The sequence below is a fragment of the Telopea speciosissima genome, chromosome 7 (genome assembly GCF_018873765.1).
Source record: "Telopea speciosissima isolate NSW1024214 ecotype Mountain lineage chromosome 7, Tspe_v1, whole genome shotgun sequence".
Taxonomy (NCBI): Eukaryota; Viridiplantae; Streptophyta; class Magnoliopsida; order Proteales; family Proteaceae; genus Telopea; species Telopea speciosissima.
In genome coordinates, this window is record NC_057922.1 from 50,213,725 (window position 1) to 50,233,070 (window position 19,346).

The window sequence follows — 19,346 nt, forward strand, 5'->3', positions numbered from 1 at the left end:
TTCGAAATTGAAATGCTTCCAAATTCTCCAAGATGATTCTAGACTAAAAAATATTCATTCATACCAAATTTCTAATTTCATATAAAAGTATAAGTTGGGTTATACCCTTCTTTACGCTACTACTCTTTCTGCCCTGCAGCAGACCAGATCAGAGTTTGGTAATTTTTGGACATATCAAACAATCTCAAATTGAGCCCAAAAATTTTAGAATTAGAAAAGACATAATAATTATCTTACTCACCAAAAATAAGTTCAAAATTCAAACCCTAGATCGAGTTTCTATCCTCCTCTTTCTGGGATACGGATTTTGTCCCTGACTGCACATTAGATCCGAAGAAATTAGGGTTCGATATTTGAAACCTCCAGATATCGAAATTGATCTCAAACCCTAGGAATCCATAGTATGATTGTAAAAGCATGAATATAAGATCTAATATTACATACCTTAGATGCCAAAATTGATATAATCAAACCCAAAAACCGGAGATCTTGAATCAACAATCTACCTTCTCCTTCCTCTTCTTCTTGTTATTCCTATTATTTGAAGCACAATGTAATCTACAAAAAGAAGTTACAGAAACAAGGTCATTCCCTATCTCCGTCACTTGAATCCCTCTCTCTTTCTTTTCTCTTCTCTCCTTTCTCTTTACATTTAGGTTGAACTGGGAGTTTTTTGTAAGTCAGGTCCTTAAGCTTCCCCAAAATAAGGAAACGTCTTTCCTTCTTTTTCTTTCACCATTAATTGCATTGACTAGGATTGACTACTTTTGAAAATATCTTCTCAAACTTATTTCATAGATAATATCAATTTATTGCCAAACAAGGAAAAGAGGGGATACACAATAAAATGCACTAGAGAAGTCCCAAAAGAAAAGAGACTGCTCCATATTACAAAAGATATTCAATAGTACATGAGGTTACGAGCTCCTAACCGCACTCCTTCCCAAGACTTGGATATCCCATTTACTAGCAATTGTTATGTATGTCTCGAATTCTTATACCCATTTCGAAGAATGACCCGCTCCGATATTTTTGGGGACGACCCTATCTGATGGAGGAGTATTTATATTCTTTGCCGCTTTATTGTAAATAGAGTAAGATTTTGGGGTTTTCATTTTAGGGTTTCTAGAATAGGAAGCAGCGTCAGCGCCGTTTGGGCGTTCTTGAGAGATCTCCATTTTAACTTTCTCTGATTTACATAGTGAAACATCTTTGGTTTCACCCGTGGATGTAGCACACCATACTGGTGTGTGAACCACGTTAAATCTCTGTGTCATCTTGCTCTGTTTTTGTTTTTTGCTCATGTTTTAGTTGGTGTTTGTTCTAACCTAGAGGAGGGTCGATCTAGGACCTAAGATGTAAATGTAATGAGTTTCAAGCTCAATGTTAATAAAATGATTTCTAGTTCTGCTTACTTGATTGATTGTTCTTTTGATTTATGGCATGGTCGTTTAGGACATTTGAATCTTAGATATATGAAAAATATGTCAAAGCAAAGCCTAATTTGTTATAAGTTTGAAAATAAAAATAAGTGTGAAATATGTAATCAATCAAAAATGATTAAGAAGCCTTTTCAAAGTATTGAAAAATTTTCACAAATCTTGGAATTAATACATTCTGATATTTGTGAACTTAATGGTCTCTTAACCAGAGGAGGAAAAGTATACTTTATAACTTTTATAGATGATTATACAAGATTTCTACATGTATTTTTACTGAGAACTAAAGATGAAGCTTTTGATGTATTTAAAAGATATAAAGCAGAAGTAAAAAATCAAAAGGATAAAAGAATTAAAATCTTTCGAAATGAAAGAGATGGAGAATATTTTTTCAATGATTTTTCTTTTTATTGTGAAGAACATGGGATACACCAAAAGTCTGCATCTTATACACCTCAGCAAAATGGTATAGCTGAAAGAAAAAATAGGACACTTGTTGATAAGGTACATACTATGTTATTAAATGTTAATTTGCCAAATAACTTGTGGGGTGAGATATTATTAACTGCATGTCATTTAAATAATAAGATTCCTTTTAAAAAAATACAAACAAGTCCATATAAGTTATGGAAAGAAAGGAAGCCTAACATTGGATATTTTAAAGTGTGGGGGGCGCTTGGCTTTTTATAGAATCAAATCCTAAAAGGATAAAATTAGGTCCTAGAGCACTTAAAAGTGTGTTCGTAGGATATACTGAAAATTCAAAAGCATATAGACTTTTGGATCTAGATTCTAACACAATTATTGAATCAAGAGATGTGGAATTTATAGAAAATAAATTCATTAATGAATCAAAATCTGAAGAGGTACCTATTCAGACACCATCTTCTATTTTGGATTCTAGTGGTCACACTAACATATATGGAAACTCAACCATCTCTTAGTTTGAAAAAAGATTCAAGTATGATTAGTGAACCCAAAAGAAGTCAAAGAGTTAGTAAAGAAAATGATTTAGGTTCGGATTTTATTTCCTCACAAGCTCTTGTTTTTCTTGTGGAAGGGAATAGAGAAGTTGTTCTTAATGAAATACCAATAATATTTAATTTAGAAGATGATCCTAAAAAATACTGTGAGGCTATGTGTTCAAGGAATTCAACTTTCTGGAGAGAAGCTATAAATGATGAGATGGATTCCATAATGTCTAATGGCACATGGGTGTTAGTTGATTTACCTCAAGAATCTAAACCCATAGGTTGTAAATGGATATTTAGAAAGAAATTAAATACAGATGGATCTGTCCAAAAATTTAAGGCAAGGCTAGTTGCTAAAGGTTTTAAACAAAAGGAAGACATTGATTATTTTAATACATATGCATCTAATATAAGAATAATATCCATTAGAGTGTTATTTGCCTTAGCTTCATTATATGACTTATGTGTTCATCAGATGGATGTTAAAACAACATTTTTAAATGGTGATTTAGATGAAGAAGTCTATATTGAACAACCTGAGGGTTTTGTTCTACTTGAAAATAGCAAGAAAGTTTGTAAATTAGTTATGTCACTTTATAGGTTAGAACAAGTGCCGGAACAATGACATGAAAAATTTGGCCAAGTAATTTTGTCAAATGATTTTAGTCATAATAGTGTAGACAAATGCATACATTCTAAGTTTACAGACACATATGGTGTAATTATATGTCTCTATGTCGATGATATGCTCATTTTTAGAACTAATTTAGTTGGTGTACTTGAAACTGAAAAATATCTTACTTCAAAATTTAAAATGAAAGATTTAAATGAAGTGGATACTATTTTAGGAATTAAAATAAAGAAACATAGTGAAGGATTTGCTTTATGTCAGTCACATTATATCAGAAAATGATAAAAAAAAATTTAAGTATCCTAACATAAATGAAGCAAACTCGCCTTATGATTCAAGTTCTAAAACAAGTGAGCATTCAGGTAGGGTTATGACATAGCTTGAGTATGCTAGTGCAATTGGAAGCCTAATGTATGCAATGCATTGTACAAGACCTGATATAGCTTTTGCTGTTTACAAACTTTCGAGATACACTAGTAATCCTAGTGTGGATTCCTGAAAAGTCACTGGTCGAGTTTTTAAATATCTTAAGAAGATTATGAAGTTTGGTTTGTTTTATAAAAACTTTCCAGCAGTATTAGAGGGATACTTGGATGCTAGTTGGATTACTAGTAAAAGTAATAATAAGTCCACATTTGAATGAATTTTTACACTAGCTGGTGGAGCCATATCTTGGGCTTCAAAGAAGCAAACTTGTATCTCACATTCAACCATGGAGTCTGAATTTATAGCTTTAGGAGTAGTAGAAAAAGAAGCAGAATGGCTTAGAAATATGTTACTGGATTATAAAGTTTTAGCCATAGCCGATGCCAGCTATTTTTTTATAATGTGATAATGAAGCCACTATGTCTAATGCTTATAGTAAAATCTAAAACGGAAAGTCTAGACATATAAGCTTAAGACATGAATATGTTAGACAATTGATTTAAGATAGTATAGTTATCGTTTTATTTATGAAGTCTAACAATAATTTAACGGATCCTTTTACGAAAATTGTACCTAGGGAGCTTGTAGAAGGTACATCCAAAGGACTGGGACTGAAACCCTTTAGTCACCAATAGTGGGAACCCAACCTTATAAATAAGGTTTAATAGGTAATAACAAGTTACTGTTAAGTGATTGTGAAAACATTGAAATTAATAGTCCAAAAGGTGTGTTAACTGTTATGAGTTAAAGATAACTTCTATGAAGTTTTAATGAGGTTTATGTGTAGTAAGAGTATCTATAATAACAGGGATACTAAAGAAGAACCTTACCTATATGACACTGAACTGGTGCCATTTCTAAATAAGAACTTAGGGTTTATTCTTATAAGTAGGGATGTAAACGGATCAGATTCGGCTCGGATAGTGCTATATCAGCATCCGCATCCGATTACCTTTCGGACGGATTCGGATAGTGCTAAACGGATACGAACACAGTTATGGATCGGATATTTTATCCGTTTACATGTAAAAATAGCTTTTCGGATGGCTATAGCCTATCCGTATCTGCATCCATTTAGCTTTCGGACGGATTCGGATAGTGCTAAACGGATACAAACACGAATACAAAAACGGATTTCGGCTATTCATTTACACCCCTACTTATAAGTGTTCATGAATTCAGGATAGAGCATAAGGCCATAAGAGTAGGGGTGTCAATTCCAGGCCCGGCCCAGCCCGGCAGGCCCGATCGAGCCCGCCCGGTTAAAGCCCGACCCGGACCGGACCGATTCTTAAATGTGTCGGGCTTAAGCCCGACACGTTTAATAATAGGGCGGTCCCGGTGTGGGGTCCTAGCCCGTCGGGTGCCCGACCGGACCGACCTTTTTCAAGCCTGACCTAGCCCGCCCAGCTACAGCCCGACCTAGCCCGCCCAGCTACAGCCCGACCTAGCCCGACCTTTTAAGCAAACCACCCTCCATTAATCCATTTTGCCCACCTGATAACCCTCTCTCTTTTCCTATTTAACTCCTTAAAATGATTAGCTCATTAAGCCCAAATTAAATGGGCAATTCAATTGATGGGTTTCCTTAACTCAAAAAAATGTTTATATTCTTCTCCAGTAAGCTTCTCATTTCATAGAATTAGAATCAGACATATACAAAAAGGGCTGGGGGTGTTCTTGCTCCAAAGAGAAAACAAATAGCAGGACGAACCCAATACCGTCAATGATGATTGAGCTGATAAGCATAAGCACTTTATAAATTTGAGTTAATTATAATTACAAAAAGAAACAAATCAGTAAATAAAAACTAATAAACATAAGTTCTTCCTTTTTATTGGTAGAAACTAATAAACATAAGCTCAGGAAAAGATTATGGTTTGAAAAATTGGGTTTGGATTTGGGTCTTGAATGTGTTTTGGTGGAAACTCATTTCTTTTCGCTTTATTTTTTGAAGTAAGAATTTAATTCTGTAAAGGCCCGATTAAGAACCGGGTAAGGCCCGATGAAGAGTTAAACAGGCCCACAACCCGGTTAAGACCCGATTAAAGCCCGATTTTAGTACCCGATTAAAGACCGACATCGACCGAACCCCGATCGAGCCCGACATGGCCCGGACCGAATACTTAAATGGTCGGACAAGGTGCAGCCTGCACAATTGGTGAGGCCCGGCTAGGCCCGACCGAACCCGACCTAGCCCGACCGGTTGACACCCCTGCATAAGAGTGCTACTATATTAAAGATTTTGACATAGAATCAATCATAGTTATGTGTGTAGTATTTCTGATTTTAATATTTGTGAGAATTGATTTAATGCTAAGCCAACCACATTCTACTTTACAACTTTGAAATACTTACACTAATTAAAGGTTTAATGCCAAGTCAACCTTTTCGTATACATAACTATGTAAATAAAGATATTAAGATGTTTATTACAATCTAGTGAGGGATTGTTAGATAACTTGTAATAAGATGAGAGATTAAATAAATATTATATTATTTGGGTAAGTGCTTTAGTCCCACATCGGAAAACTACAAGAGTTATAAATGGTATTTATTACATTGCCTTATTTATCTCTGAAGTTAAATCGAAAAAAGGAGACATTCTATGGTGTATATACAAGGACGGCGTAGCCGTCTAAGTGCACACGTGCACTCACGGCGTGGGCAGTGGGCTATAGAGGCGTTAGTGGCGTACACACACATTTAGCACTTTGCACGCTTACATCGTGTTTCAAACGATCTGATCTGGTACGTTGAATTTTTTATGTGATCAAGATCAGATCCGTCGGATTAAAAGATCCTATGGTCATGTTTGATATAGTATGACTGTAGTAAACAATTTCATCTCTGGTTTAATCTAGATTGTTAGATCGTATGGCAATCGATCTAATGGTTCAAATACAAAATGAACAGATGTCTGTTCAGAAGAGGTATTTCACTTCTATAAATAGAAGTGCAGTGTTCAAACAAAATATCTCTCTCTCTCTCTTACAATCAGTCTCTCAAAGAAATTATGTGTTTTGTCTTTATTGCTTTGTTGAGTGTTGAAGGTGGATTTGTCATATGGGGGCAAATATCTCCTTTAAGATAGTGAGTATGCGTTCAAAGCAGATTAAAATTTTCTTCTCGGTTTGATTTTTTCCAACAACACTCATTTGGTTTTGATCCACTCATAGGGCTTTGATACTCTAAGAATATGATCGACTTAAACACCTTGAGATTGCACTTCTCAATCGCAATGAGAACACGCAGATCTGAATAATTAACTTGCTTTAAGGTATCGTCGCAGTCCAAAATCGAGCTGGAATTAACAATTTTCTCTTCAGACTTCTCGATGGTAACTATGGTGATGGGATCACCCGCAACATGAGAGACAGCATGGCCAGATTTCAATCAAATCCTTTCTTGTTTCAAGTACCGAATTGTCGGTTTTGAAGGTGGCATTCTCTACTTGGGTGAAAACCTTAGTGAGGGCTTTGGAGGATTCAAGCCATGGGTCGGGAGGTTGGTAGGTGATGGCAATTACAGTAAATACGAAAACAGGGAACACAAAGATGGAGAAGCATACATTGCTAACGAGCTTGATTAGATTTTGCCCTATAGGCTCTGCTGAACCCGCTTCTTTCATGGAACTTCAAGATTTTCCCTTAATTTCAGTTTTTGCAACTTTATCGCTAGAAAAAAAAATGAAGTCGATACAGATAAACAGATAGACAATAAGAATTCCTAGGTTTGAGGATCACTCACCATAGATCTTTGGTTCAACAAAGAAGGAAGATTTGAAACCTCTTCGTAGATTTGTTCTCTCCTCCTTTGCCTTGATTTTCAAGAAATTTTCTTCACTCTATTTTTAGTTTTCGTCAGTTTAGAGAAGATGATGCTTCATCCCTAATGGGGGTAAAAATGTAATAGCACTTTGTTTGAGTTAAAATAATACCGCAAGCGTACGGGTCAATCGTAGCTACGGGTCGAACACGAGGAGATATACGCCACTTTATTTAACTAACTTAAAAGTAATGCAAAGTGAACCAAATTAAAGTGTTAAATTAAACTAATTAAATTAATGAAAATTAATGCATCCTAACTCATAAGCATCTAACAAAATTAAGGGATTAAATTGGCGTCCTAACACATGAGCATCTAACCTATCAGACTAACGCAAATTGAAAGGAATAAAAATACAGCCACACATAATAACCACATAAAAAGGAATAAGGGAATAAAAGTGCATCCACAAACCACAATCCTATAAAAAAAAATAAAAGAAATAGAGGGAGAAGAAGAAGAAGATAGAGAGAGATAGAGGAGAGGGAGAATGAGATTAAGGGTTTAGAGAATGAGATACCTTGATGTGCTTGAATACTTAAATAAACTCACCATGGCTTCCTCTTCTAAATCTCCATGTCTTGTCATCAACATAGGAACTTAGACTAGGAAGCTTTAAACTAAAACTATTACAACCATTAAACTAGACTTATGAAATCAAAATTAAGAACTTGAAATCAAAACTAAGAACTTAAGCCAAAAGTAGGAAAAAAAGAGAAAATTTCACTAAGTGAATGAAGTAAAAATTACACTAAAAAACTGAATTAAAATTGAACTAAAAATTGAATTAAAAAACTGAACTAAAAAACTAACTTCTTACAACCCAAAGGGCAAGGGGTATTTATAGGGGGAAGAGAAGAGAAGGGAGAAGAGGGAAGTGTAGGAGAAATATTTCCTAAGAAAAGAGAATATTCTCTTCTCCTTCCTCTTTTACAATGCCTTGAATCCTAAGAAAAAAGAAAAAAATAGAAAGAATAAGAAGAGAAGATTGTTTACATAGACCTTCTATTTCTAGAAAAGTAAACTTCCAATTGTAACAAGTGCTTCCTTTTCTTTGTAGATATCTTCTCCAAGCAATAAAATCAAAGCATCTTTGATTTTTCAACTTTCCATAGGTGAGAATATCTTTCAAAATAAGTCTATCCCAAGTAGAATTCCAGAAATGCCCTTGAGAAGTTGGAGGAGAGAGAGAGTAAGGGTGATGACTAGGATTCCTTCAAGAATAAATAAAATACCCATTCTGTCTTTCAGGAAACGTGGAGCATGGGGTGCTTATAGAGGCCTCACCATTGTGTTCCTTGCAAAAAATCACCCAAAATAGACCCAAATTTCGTCCAATTTGGAGTTCGGGAGCCAAAGATATCTCAAGTTGAAGTTGGACTGTCCAGAGCCCTCCAAATGGGATCTTTCGGGTACAAGAAATGTAACTTCTAATAATTCTGTTAAGGCCCCTGCAATCGGAACTTTCGCTTCACTTTGTCCCCAGCCGACTGTCAATAATTACAAATAAACCCCTATAGACCATTTTCGTGCTTCGTTACGGAAACGGCCGTAACTTCTTCGTTTCAACTCGGAATCATGTGCCGTTTAAACCGTTGCGAAGCCGACTCGATGGGCTATGCATCCAAGCCATTAACACCTTTAAACACCTTAAAAACATTTCCTTAGCATCATCTCCTCCATTTTCACAAGAATTCACCTAAAACCTGAAAAGCATAAGAAAGCACCGAGTAACTCTGTTCAATATGGTAAAATGTATGCTTTATGCCCTAAGATTTTACACATAAATGTGCTCATCAGATTCCCCCACACTTGAACGTTACTTGTCCTCAAGTAAAGCAAAAGAAAAACTAATCTAGAATGCGAGAAAATCCTAACTCACTTTCGTAGGAATCACGGTTGCACTTAGCATGTGCAGCAAGCCTTTGAACCCCTAGGTTACCCCTAGTGGACGAGTTGTGTCTCGTGGGTGTTTGCAGTGAATATACACCCAAAATTCAATTGTAAATGAATGCTGTAAATTTTAATCATAGCATAAGTAGGACAGTGTACATAATCCCAAAAAAGTGTTCAACTAAAGATCAAGGAGCCAAAGGTTCCCCCACACTTGAATTTTATCATCCCACATCAATTCAAGTAACAAGTATGCATCAAGTTCAAGGGATCTCCTCATATTTTCTGAACACTACTCACCTTCAAGTAAACCCCCCATAGCATCGATGGAACCAAAGACTTAGGCATTGAGTATTGTTGACCATACTTTTTTTTTTCGGGCTTTAAGGCAAAAGTTTTTTTCTTTCTCAACCACAAACTCGTTTCTACTCCACTATGTCTCTCGAATGACATGGTGGAGCATACACCGACACCCAAATACTTGGTAGCTTCGCTTTTACATATATCCATAAGACATTGAGACATTAATGCAAGATTTTTTTTTTTTTTTTTTGAGTTTCCTTCCAAGGAATTTCGATCAAGTCACCCCGCTTCATGAGGCACAAGTGCTCTGTCTAGTCCCAAGGAATTCCACTTTCTTTTCTATTCCTTGTTTTTTTCTTTTTTTCTTTTTTTCATTCACTTCCACTTTCATGTCTTGCCTTGCCACAAACAAATTGGTCTCAACTACTAGCCAAAAGATCAAAGGGTCCATAAAACACATAGAGGAATCTAGCCATCAAATGAAATAACGCTCATATTTTTCAATTCAATCCCTCTCACCGGATACAAACCAATTACCGTCCTTGAAAAGAGATTTTTTATTATTTCGCATGCTAGGATACCTAATTCCCTCTTTCTCTCGCTTTGCAATCAAAGAGACATATGCACAAAACCAAACTATTGTCACAATCAAAATTCACCAATTAAGCCCAACATCTCCCCCACACTTAATTCATGCAGTGTCCTCAATGCATGCATAAAAGAAAGAATAAGGACAAGGGAGGAGATGAAGGGGTTTACCGGATATAATCAACAAAGAGGATCATGAAGAGTCATGAGCTCTACAAAAAGTGCTAGGAGCAAAGAATGAAATCTCAATCCATGGCGTAAATGGAGAAATAGCTTCAGACCCAGAAAACACTCGACCATGAATTTTAGTAAAGCGAGAAATAATATGGAAGTTAAGCACAATTGAGAAATATCCAATAGAAAAATCTATCCTCATGGGACAGTGGAAAATGAAGGCATTAAAACTCAGGCCATAAATTCTTCCCTTCTCTCCCATTTGCAATGTAGAACACCTATCATTCTTTGAAAAATCAATCAAAAATGGATCACAATAAGCATAAAAAGGATTATGAATAACTTCATCTAAATAATCATCAAAAATTGGAGGCTTACTCAAATCAATCCTAGCAATACAACTATCCGCTCTTTGCATAACTTGGTTTGCCAAATAAGGATCATGGAAATATGCTTGAAAGGCATTATGACTAACATTGTCCTCCTCAATAAAATCGTCAAACCTAGGAGGTTTGGACAAATCAACATGTGAGACAATGGAATCCTCAAAATGACAATTATCTAAGTTTTCCAAAGAGAGAGGGGGAGATCGAATTTCCTGGCTTTCTATGTTATCATGAAAATCTGATTCTAAATCAATAAATTCACTAGGCTCACTAAAATCAGAAATTTCAGGCAAAAGGTGGACTTCCCCAGGTAGCTCATCAAACCTCGCTTCACTAATATCTTGAGGAGACTCAATCTCAACAAATAAATCATCATGAAAAGCAGCTTGTTGGGAATGACTCTCATTAACCTCAAACTGGGGTGGTGGACTTTCAATATCATTAAACTGGGGATGGGGTGGTTCAGGCTGATTAGGTAATGTACCCGTTTTCCTCTCTTGCACCATGGTTATCAGTTGATAGAGTTGCTTCTCCATGATATTTTGGTTTGTTGTGAGAATGTCTATGTATTTCTCAAGCTCATTCAGTCTGGCCTCCTCACCCATGTTTTGAAATTTAGGGGGTTGGTGGTATGGTTCAAGGAGAGGTGGCCCATTGAGATTCAATGGAGGGTTGGGCATTGGAGGACCATGATATTGGAAATTGGGTGGTCCAGCTTGGTTATTCCATTGATCCCACGAGAAATAGAGATGATCACTCCACCCGTGATTATAAGTGCCAAAAGAATTGTATTGAAATTGAGGACTCACATTCTCATCACTATAGCTACCCCCATAAAGATTAGGGCATCCTTCCATAACATGGATTGTCTGGGGAAGTGACCAATCAAAATTTTCCAAAAGCCCATAGTTGGGTTGGGGAGCAAAATTGTACTGGGGTGGTGTAAAATTGTTCTCTATCTCACTACTTTTGGCTTCCCTAACCTGTTTAAACATTTCCTCCAAAATCATGGTTGCCTTAGCATAGGTCCATCTTTCCCCCAAAGTCTTATAAGGAAGTGTATCTCCCATTATTCTAAATTAACCACCTATCCTAAATTGAGGTCTCCCATAAAAAAAATTTTAAAGAAAAAAAAAGATTAGAAAAAAAATACTAAAAACAAGAGGGAGCCCAAGGTAGATAATGGATCTATCCCTCAGAAATCGAAACAATGGTTCCAAAGCTGTAAGGTTGCCATATAGGTTGACAGCAAGGGAACCCGTATAGTCTTCACGAGCCACCTACGGGCAACTCCAAATGGATTCTGATGTAGAGTGGAGGACTACTATACGTTTATGTTTCCAACGCTCTTACTATGTTGCTTTCCTGTTATCAAGAGTGATCACCTCCAAAGATAAGTCACATGCCAATCCAAACCACCCAACGAATCAAGGGGCACCAAGATTGGCTGGGTTTGGGCATATGAAGGACTTTAGATTGGGCGCACACTATTTGAAACAGAAAAGAAACAAGAAGAGGTTTTCAAATTTCTTTTTTTTTTTTTTTTTTTTCAAGAAAGAGGAGAAAGAGAAGAAACTAAAGCACTTTGAATTACTTAAAAATAAAAAAAATAAAGTGGTCAATAATTCCCCGGCAACGGCGCCAAAAACTTGTTTCAGTTAAAATAATACCGCAAGCGTACGGGTCAATCGTAGCTACGGGTCGAACACGAGGAGATATATGCCACTTTATTTAACTAACTTAAAAGTAATGCAAAGTGAACCGAATTAAAGTGTTAAATTAAACTAATTAAATTAATGAAAATTAATGCATCCTAACTCATAAGCATTTAACAAAATTAAGGGATTAAATTGGCGTCCTAACACATGAGCATCTAACCTATCAGACTAACGCAAATTGAAAGGAATAAAAATACAGCCACACATAATAACCACATAAAAAGGAATAAGGGAATAAAAGTGCATCCACAAACCACAATCCTATAAAAAAAAATAAAAGAAATAGAGGGAGAAGAAGAAGAAGATGGAGAGAGATAGAGGAGAGGGAGAATGAGATTAAGGGTTTAGAGAATGAGATACCTTGATGTGCTTGAATACTTAAATAAACTCACCATGGCTTCCTCTTCTAAATCTCCATGTCTTGTCATCAACATAGGAACTTAGACTAGGAAGCTTTAAACTAAAACTATTACAACCATTAAACTAGACTTATGAAATCAAAATTAAGAACTTGAAATCAAAACTAAGAACTTAAGCCAAAAATAGGAAAAGAAGAGAAAATTTCACTAAGTGAATGAAGTAAAAATTACACTAAAAAACTGAATTAAAATTGAACTAAAAATTGAACTAAAAAACTGAACTAAAAAACTAACTTCTTACAACCCAAAGGGCAAGGGGTATTTATAGGGGGAAGAGAAGAGAAGGGAGAAGAGGGAAGTGTAGGAGAAATATTCCCTAAGAAAAGAGAATATTCTCTTCTCCTTCCTCTTTTACAATGCCTTGAATCCTAAGAAAGAAGAAGAAGAGAAGATTGTTTACATGACCTTCTATTTCTAGAAAAGTAAACTTCCAATTCTAACAAGTCTTTTCCTTTCTTTGTAGATATCTTCTCCAAGCAATAAAATCAAAGCATCTTTGATTTTTCAACTTTCCATAGGTGAGAATATCTTTCAAAATAAGTCTATCCCAAGTAGAATTCCAGAAGTGCCCTTGAGAAGTTGGAGGAGAGAGAGAGTAAGGGTGATGACTAGGATTCCTTCAAGAATAAATAAAATACCCATTCTGTCCTTCAGAAAACGTGGAGCATGGGGTGCTTATATAGGCCTCACCATTGTGTTCCTTGCAAAAAATCACCCAAAATAGACCCAAATTTCGTCCAATTTGGAGTTCGGGAGCCCAAGATATCTCAAGTTGAAGTTGGACTGTCCAGAGCCCTCCAAATGGAATCTTTCGGGTACAAGAAATGTAACTTCTAATAATTCTGTTAAGGCCCCTGCAATCTGAACTTTTGCTTCACTTTGTCCCCAGCCGACTGTCAATAATTACAAATAAACCCCTATAGCCCATTTTCTTGCTTCGTTACGGAAACGGCCGTAACTTCTTCGTTTCAACTCGGAATCATGTGCCATTTAAACCGTTGCGAAGCCGACTCGATGGGCTATGCATCCAAGCCATTAACACCTTTAAACACCTTAAAAACATTTTCTTAGCATCATCTCCTCCATTTTCACAAGAATTCACCTAAAACCTGAAAAGCATAAGAAAGCACCGAGTAACTCTGTCCAATATGGTAAAATGTATGCTTTATGCCCTAACATTTTACACATAAATGTGCTCATCACACTTCATCACAAATGGAGATAAATATGGAATGAGGTGCTATTAAGGGTATGGGCATTTAGATTAAAATTAGGCGATGACATCATCACTTAACTGTTGTAATCTAACAGTAGGGGTACAGTTGTAAGAATATTTCAAAATACAGGGGAGGTTTTTGATATACATGAAATTTTAGGGATGATAAACGTAATAGCTTGAAACTACAGGGGTGATAAACATAAATTTCGTAGGGGTGGGAGTCTTGTGCACTGGGTACGCCCTTTAGCTTAATCTAGGTGGAGACTCTTCATCTTTAAAAGCCCTATTTCAGTTGAAAGGATTGACTATTAGAAGCCCCTTTTCTTTTCAAAAGATCGGCAGAGTTTTTTTCACTGCGACAACTCACTATCATATCATGAAACTCCTAAGAATCTCAAGACACTTTCAATGACCCCCATCATCGTATTCTACTCACAATTCTCACTCTTATAACTATGGTTGTAAGAAAATGAAAATGACAAAAACTAAAATCAAATTAAAATTTAAGGCAGGGTTTTAATTAGGGATGTAAACGGATCGGATTCAGCTCGAATAGTGCTATATCTGCATCTGCATCCGATTAGCTTTCAGACGGATTCGGATAGTGCTAAACGTATACGGACACGGATACAGATTGGATATTTTATCCATTTACATGTAAATATAGCTTTTCGGATAGCTATAGCCTATCCGTATCCATATCCATTTAGCTTTCGGACGGATTCGGATACTGCTAAATGGATACGGACACGAATTCGGATACGGATTTCAGCTATTCATTTACATCCCTAGTTTTAATGACACCTCTATATATGTATTTAGAACTTGTTTTTTTGGGTAAGCATATGCATTTAGAGCTTGACACCTTCTTATAATTGCCCTTTGTCTTATTTAGTCCTTTAAGATAGAGATATAATAAGATTTTCAAAAATAAGTTGAAAGTTACATATCATTATGTCGTTATCAAAAGATGTCTTTGATATGCACATTTTCTTTTGTACACAGGTAAAATGATACTAATACCCTCATTGGAAAAAACTTTCTTGTTATACTTAAACACCAAAAATGTACACCTTCAAAGGTGTCAATAAGAGAATCCCCAAATTCCACAGCCCTAAAAGTCGGTTAACCTTTTGGGCTTGGTGTGTGGTTTGTGTGATCACACTTTCATAAAAATAAAAAAAAAGAGAATCCCCCAATTAAAATAAAAACTTTAGAATCATTGCATGACGAAATGAACTCCAAAACATTATAAAAACTTAGGGGAATAATTATCGTAATAAGGGTCTGTTATTTAGCCAAACATAACAAGACATCGATTACCCTTTAAAAACTACAGTTAGGGATATGATTGGAAATAAATTTATGAGGATAGTTGAGTAAAATCATATTCCTGACTAGAAAATCGAAGAAAACTAACAACTTCAACTAAATATTTTAACAAAGGGTTAAAACATAATTGAGCACCATGCATCTTCCCCAAAATCATTTACCAACATCTCTCTCCTTGTTTCCGGTAGAGGTAAAAACTGGCTTTCTAAATTATCCACAAAACCCTTGCCCTCTTTCTCTCCCTCGACTCCTTTAGTCTATCGATCCCCTCTCTCCCAGTCTCTCGTTCCCTCCATACTGTGCGGCAGCCATTGTGAGACTCCAAACTGAGTCAGCAGCGCAGCACCGTGCCATGGTCTATTCATCAAACTCTAAGGTAAGAAATCAAAATCTCCCTCTCTCCAACAAAAAGCATGTAATCAGGTTGTCTGGTCTCCCCAATCAATCGAGCATCTGATGATACCTATATTTCAAGTAATACACACCCATACATTTCAGAAACAAATCTGAATAAAAATTCAGACCTAATGAACATTGTAGCCTTGTGGGTGTGCAACTAGAGCTATCAAACTTGAGGTTTATGCTGATATTGCTCTTACGATACATCATATCAGCTTGGAATTTCATCTATTTCTGAAGTTGAAGTTCCGCTGTTGCTGATGTTGGAAGATTTGATACCGTGTTGATGGCATTTGCTGAGCAAGTTGGAGAGGATTCTTAGAAGCCGAAACCATTTCAAGCGACGGGTTTTGAAGAAGCACTTTTTGGGTAAATTGCATCTTTGAATGCTTAGCTGTTTCACCTGTTGGTACGTGCAGATGATCCATTCTCATTGTTCACGGCGTATTAGTCTTTTCACTGTTTTGTTATTTTTCCAAACGTAACCCACCCTTGTGAATTTTTCTTCCGGTCAGGTTCGTAAGTTCCTCTCATAGGGAGGGCGGAAATGACGACCTCATCCCACTCGGGCAGTGTGTTTGGGCAGGGGGTGAGGTCGTCATTTCTGACCCCCTATGAGAGGAACCTACGAACCTGACCGGGCAGGGAACCTGAGAGGAGTTAGATTCGACCCTTGTTACGACATGAATAACAATCCAAAAACTTAATATTAGATTTTACCATATTTCATAATCAAAATCCTTAAAATTAAGAAAAATTAATACTCCACTTAAACTATATATAGAACAAGACAACATCATGAGTGCGACAAATGTCAACATTAGACTACATGTTGAGAAAATTCAAACTGAATTATGGCATTCCTACCTCAATTATCTCTTAAATAGGAGCAAAGGGACTCCAATAGTAGCTTAATTGTTCAGATTGGGATACCCAATCCCATTGACTCGTGATCAGGTTCCCGTAGTTGATGCCATGTGACGGGCTCTTCTGGATGAGGCGACCCTGCATTGTAATAGGAAGCTGCCAAATGTTCACGTTAGATGTAAGAATGGTAACACACTTATTAAGCACCAGTTCAGCATTATAAATAGAGCCACACCCTCAACCGTTCTCTTCACCCAGCCAAGCCTCCTTTGTTATGAACATGGAGATCAAAGTAACAAAGTTATGTTCCCTTCTCTTCCTCCTTTCCCTCTTCCTTCTCTCTACTACCTTTTCTTTCGCTGAAGTTGAAATTAAAAAAGATAACCAGCATGACCCAAGGAGAGAACATCAAGAATGCCAACGCCATTGCCAGCAGCAAGAGCTAGACCCCAGCCAGCAACAACACTGCCAACGACGTTGTGAAGAGCGAGGGTGCAATGAGGAGCTCGACAACCAGTGTGATCCACGGAGAGAGTACCAGCAGTGCCAGAGGCACTGCCAGCAGCAGGAGTGAGATCCACGCCAGCAGCAACAATGCCGGAGACGCTGCGAAGAGAGATCTGAGCAGTGGGGTTGGGATGAGGATGAAGAATATCAGAGTGATCCACGAAGGCAATACCAGCAATGTCTGAGGCACTGCCAGCAGCAGGTGAGAGATCCACACAAGCAACAATAGTGCAGGAGACGCTGCGAGGAGAGATCTGAGGAGTGGGGTCCGGAGGAGAAAGATAACCAACACGATCCTCGAAGAAAATACCTGCAATGCCAAAGCCGCTGCCAGTAGCAGGGGAGAGACCCACACCAGCAACAATAGTGTAGGAGACGCTGCGAGGAGAGATACCAAGAGTGGTGTCAGGACGAGGATGAAGATAACCAGCGCGATCCTCGAAGACAATACTAGCAATGCCAAAGGCGCTGCCAGCAGCAAGAGCAAGACCCAAGACAGCAACAACAGTGTCAGAGACGCTGCGAGGAGAGATCTGAGGAGTGGGGTCAAGATGAAGATAACCAGCGCGATCCTCGAAGACAATACCAACAATGCCAGAGGCATTGCCAGCAGCAGGAGAAAGACCTAAGGCAACAACAAAAGTGTCAGAGACACTGCGAAAAGAGATCTAAGGAGTGGGATGACGATGAAAACAACCAGCGTGATCCTCCCAGACAATACCAGCAATGCCAAAGGCACTGCCAACAACAAGAGAGAGACCCAAGGCAACAACAACAGTGTCGTAGACGCTGCGAGGAGAGATCCCAAGAGTGTGGGGAAGATAATCAACATGATCCTCATAGAGAGTACGAGCAATGTCGAGGCGAGAGAGAGACCTGTCGATCCGCAAAGCTGCCCGAGAATCGATGAGGCCAAGAAGAGAGAGACCCTAGTCGCATCAACAAGTGCCAACAACGCTGCCCAGAGAGATCAGATGAGGATAACCGGCGTGATCCTCGAAGAGGGTACCAACAATGCCAAAGGTGCTGCCAGCAACAGGAGAGAGACCCTCGACAGCAACAACAATGCCAACGACGCTGTGAGGGGAGATATGAAGACCAGGAGTAAGAGGAAGTTAACCATGCAAGTAGCAAGTGATTCGTCAAGCCTGCGGATATGTAATAAATAAAGAAGAAGAGCTTTCGATAGCTCTTCATTTTTTATAAAATAATTAAAATAGTTTTTTTTTTTCATATTAAATAAAGCCATACTGATTAGAACGTCAAAAGTAGTCAATCAGTCCTACACATCAAGGATCGGACCCTGATTAGAGCTTTCGATAGCTTTTCGTTTGTTGCTACACTTGTAGCAGGAATGTTCCAGCTACAAGGTTGGCAGTAGGAACATCAAAGGGTCGCCTTGTCCCCAAAGCGAGGAAGAGAAAAAGAGGGCTAGCACATTTGTGCCAAAGTGCATCATACAAGTAATCTTTCTCAGCTGAGATGAAAATGAAAATAATAGGTTATAGCATTAAGAGCAAATCCAAAGGCTACTAACCTTGTTGGGAAACAACTTGTCGAAATCAAAGTCATCAAACTGCTAAGTACCGAGAAGGGACTTGAAGTATGCAACTTCTAAGCAAGTCAGATAAACCAAAAGAACAACATTAATATCATCAAGGCCTTCAACTGCAACTAGTTACCACGATGATCACTTACCTCAAGTTTCCGTTTTGAAGAAAGAGTGAAACTCATGTAACACACCTGGTAAATCATTGATCCGATTGTATAGCTTTTCGCATTTCTATTCGTGCTTCTTAACCTTTTGGAAATAGTAATCCTCCATCTCTTCTCTAGTAATGCATTTTCCATGTTTTGAAACATTCCTACTCTTTAAAATAAATTCTTAAACAAAAATATATTGAATGAGAATAAAAAAAGTATTCTTTATCAAGGTAGTAGGCAGAATGAAAGACCATCATGAACTAATTGTACACTACACTAGCATGAAAATAAAATACCATAAATAGTTTACCAAAAAAATGCTGCAATCACATCATATAATGCATGCAATTCACATGAATGCACTCATCATATCATGTGCATATCTATCCCATCTATCTTGCATCATGCTCAGCTAATACATACACTTAAATGTAAAATAGTCATTTACACCTTATTTAATCCATAATATAAACCTGTTAATATTCTTTTGGGATTGAATTAATTAAAATAAGTTATTGGTCGTTTTTGGTGTGGCTCATTTG